Consider the following 4,240-nt stretch of genomic DNA (forward strand, 5'->3'; position numbering starts at 1 on the left):
GAAGTATCATGAGTTTACAAAAGAAGAGCAAGATCTTGCTATAGATGAAGAGAAGAGGAATTCATTGTACTTCCGATTATACCCTCAGCTTTAAGTTTAGAGAAAAACATAAAACAATTCTCAAACGCTTGTCTTGCCCAATATCTTCATCCAATTACACCAAAATAAAAATATTAAATTAAAAAAAATTAAAAAAAAAAAAAAAATGTAAGACACAACAAAAAAAAGTCAACCGATTCATCTTTCTCTTTTGGTTTTGCAGAAAATATTAGCTTATTCGATCCTCTATCAGCCAAGACCACATTGACTTTGACTTTCTGCATAAGTCAAACATCTTCAAATCGTTTCTAAACATTAAAAGCGATGTTTGTTTACAAGATGAATAATTCAAACCTAACTAACAAACGAAGACAAATATTTGAGTTTTTCTTGGTCATAAATTGCAAGAAGGTCCTCAAGTTTGATATCAAGTGATATTTCACCCTCCATCTTTTTAGGATCTATGGTCGATATTGGTAATGCGTTGTGACAGATTGTGATGTTTTCAAACTTTAAAGGCAAATAGGAGGATGAGGACCCATAATATAAACCACTGAACATACCATCCTCATTCCTCAGTTTCCTCATTCTTCAATTTTCCCCAGTCTCCGTTTACGTCATTATCCACTGAACAACTGCCGACCCTTTACCAACACAAATCAACAATTTTCCGTTCGGTTGGAAATGCGCGTTGGTAATATTTGATTTTATTTTTTATTTTTTAAGTAGTAGGGACAATTTGGTAAATATGAGAATGTTGCAGGGTGAGCTTCACCGAATCGTTGTGGGTTTGATTTTGCCCTACTCTCACTTTCCCTCTTCTCTATCTAATCACACGATACCTCAGGTTGCATCATCCCCGATCTGCAATCAGTCGGCCATCCCTTCCGCCTCCAGCCGACCATTGCCTCCGCTAACGACATCACCTCCGCCATCACCGCCGGCAGCAAATCCCTCCAGCTCCTTCAAAGTCGTCGACGCAACATACCTTCTCCCTTCCACTGTTGGTACAACATGAAACCCACCACCCCTTAAACAAGTAAAGTTGCTCCTCTTTCTCACAGTGTGAACGAAGATCAACATCGCCTCTCTCTCTCTCTTGCCGCCGCCACCACCGTCGAAGTCGCTGCTGCAGCTGGTGGACGATCCGATTTCAACTTTTTTTTTCCAAGTTTTGGTAAAAAAAACCCTAACTTATTTTTTCTATTACATCGATTGAGTTTTAGGTTTAATTTGATAATTCGTATTGGTTAACGGTAATTAAAATTAGAATTGTGAATATTTGAACAATGTATCCATCAGCAATTAACTTCCACTTTGATTTCTGGATTGAATTTTCATTTTGATTTGGAAGTTTTGTTTACCTACAAAATTAAACCTTACGCTTTTCATGACTGGGAGATTAAGACACGTTGTGCTTGGTATAATCAACAAACTCGTTTCCTCACCCACCACAGAAGAACAAAAATTCTATCTTCTTAACATAGTGATTCAGAGTTATGGCTATGATGCTGTAGCAGTTTTATTGTTTTTAGTTTTGTCTAAATATGATTTTTCCATATATTGTTTGAAATGTTTTGAACATCTTGACATCATCAAAGCCGAATTAGAAAATGCATGCCCTGGTGTAGTTTCTTGTGTTGATCTTCTTGTGGTGGCGGCTTATGAGAGTGTGATTCTAGTAAGTAACCACATTCATCTCCCAATCATTTCCCTTTTCACCTTTTTTCCTCTTCATATCATTCAAGAACACATGAAACTTTAGGTTATTAATATCTAATTTCTTTTACAGGCTGGTGGACCATTTTATCTAGCTCACACAGGTAGAAAAGACAGTAATCGATCTTTCTCTCAACTCTCCTATGAGCTTCCTAGTCCCTTATATGATCTTTCTACAAATATTGCAAGATTTGCAACAGGGGTTTTCACTGATAAAGAAACAGTCACTCTTTTAGGTACACAATTCAATCATCTATTCTTCAGTTCTCTACTCTAGTTGCTTCAGTTCTTAATCTATATAGTTTCATTACAGGTGCTCATAGTACTGGAATGATTCACTGCAAGTTCTTTGAAAAAAGACTATACAACTTTGGTGGAACAAATAAACCAGACCTATCAACGGATTCTTAATTTCTTGAATTATTAAGATCATTATGCAACAACTGATCCAATCACCATCAACATGACCATCATCATCACCTTCTTCATCAAAAACTAGAAGGTAGCAGGAAATGAAGATGGATTATGAAGGAAAAAGGTTCAAGTTTTGGGAACTCTTTGACTTTTTCTGGATGCTTTTGTTCTAGTTTATAACCGTTAGATTCTACTTCTGCACCATGGTAGACTACACACTCTTTTTTATTAATTTATAGTATTATTTTTTTTAAACGGCCAACAACTTTTTTGGTTTAATATGCAGTTAACACTTAACAGTGATAACTGTGTACATATTCGTGAAGTCATTTGGTCAAAGGGTACTCTTTTTTCTCTCTCTAGAATAATCACTCTCTCTCATGGTTTTAATATTTTATTTATTTATTTATTGAAACAGAATGGAAATGGTTTTATTGTTAGTGGTGTACATTGCATATGTATACAATGCAGGTAGTTTAGTAGGCTACATTCTTCTAAGTGTTAGCAGTTGGTTTATGGCCATTTCATGGCGTTTTGCTCCTTATTTGTTCAATCCATCCGGTTTCAAGTGGCAAAAGTGAGTTTATTTTTTCTTTTTATAATTTATGACATCATCTTTATATTTTATACTTTTTTTTGTTTTCCATTTTTAGGACGGTAGAGGACTTCAGAGACCGGACAAATTAGCTCTTCTATAGAGGTGGAATTAGTGTTAAAGGAGAAGAAAGTTGGGAAGCTTGGTGAGATGAAGAATTGGTACTACAATTTTAAAAAATATCCTTGTTTTTCCATTACCATGTATTTATATATAATTCTTAATTATGATAAAATGTGATTCTTTTGTAGTCTCATATTCGAAGAAGGGTTATGGAGACGATTTTGAGCCTACGGTTATTCATATTCGAATATGGTGTTGTTTACAAATTGGATGTGCAAGATTCAAATACATCATTATCCGTAAGAATTTGAATTTCAAAATCTAGACAAGTCCCATCTTTTTCAAAGAGTTATATATGCTTTATTATAATCTTATTTGTGTTTTAATAATCTTTTATCATGTTTTGTAATTCAATAATTTTTACCCTACATCATATTCACATATAACACAAAAACAATTAACTACAAAAGTGGTCCCTTTGTGGAAAAGGTTTCAATTCTGGACTAAACACGATAAAAATCCAAAACGAAGGGAAGATTTTTGTAAATTCATAAGAAAATTTATTCTATTTCTATAAACCAACCAAACATAACGAATCTTTCCATTCCTACATGTGTACGGATGTTTCTAATGTTTCTTGGTTTCGAAGAAATTTTGCACAAGTAAAATGTACCAGTGCCTACAATAACCTTCTCATGGCATGTTAGTTTTATATAATTTTCTTTTTAATTCTTATTGTGTTTTACTAAACTATTTCCATTTTACAAAGTGTTGAAGAAGCAGAGTGTGAAAGGGCATATGGGTTGGCTAGTGATCTCTATGTGTCAATCTTTGATCGTACAAAGGCCACCTGAGTAAGTATGATTCATTATTTTCTTTGATTTTTATATAAACCAATGTACAAGCCTTTATAAAATCGTCTCTCAAATCACTATAGGTTGCAATGAGAGAAGCACATGAAGAGGTTGTGCAAAAGGCGATGTCCATTTTTAACGTCATTTCAGTGGGATTTGGTTCTGCTAGACAAAAATACGAAAAAGAATTCATATGTTTTTGAAAAAGGCTTTTGAGGTAATTTTTTTGTGCTTTACATCATTTATAATATTTAACGGTCAAATTTCTTGTTTAATCATTCGTTCTTGTTTTTACTGGTTATATTGAAATATTGTAGGATCATAAAAAGAAAGACTTATGTCTCAAACCAAATTACCTTAGTTGAGATGCAACACAGAAAATATGAGGATATTCAACAGAAAAATGTCAACAAGAGAACGTGGAGTTTCAACAGAAAAATATGGATGTTCAAGCAAAGTTTGAACAACTTGCACAAGCTTTGAATGAGTAGGTTAAAACTTTTATTAATCAGTGATAGAATATTATGTATCGAATAATATTTTATATTTAATTAGT

General features: G+C 33.6%; 1 long non-coding RNA gene across 1 annotated transcript; it reads left to right on the top strand.

Annotated features, from left to right (window-relative positions):
• Positions 1–254: 254 nt before the first annotated feature.
• LOC111902299 (uncharacterized) lies at positions 255–4,240 on the top strand. Its single transcript, XR_008228293.1, has 10 exons — positions 255–1,720; positions 1,832–1,994; positions 2,072–2,378; positions 2,459–2,513; positions 2,591–2,749; positions 2,826–2,928; positions 3,033–3,129; positions 3,600–3,684; positions 3,768–3,901; positions 4,002–4,240. It is a non-coding gene; the product is annotated as an uncharacterized LOC111902299 (long non-coding RNA).

The sequence above is a fragment of the Lactuca sativa genome, chromosome 1 (assembly GCF_002870075.4).
Source record: "Lactuca sativa cultivar Salinas chromosome 1, Lsat_Salinas_v11, whole genome shotgun sequence".
Taxonomy (NCBI): Eukaryota; Viridiplantae; Streptophyta; class Magnoliopsida; order Asterales; family Asteraceae; genus Lactuca; species Lactuca sativa.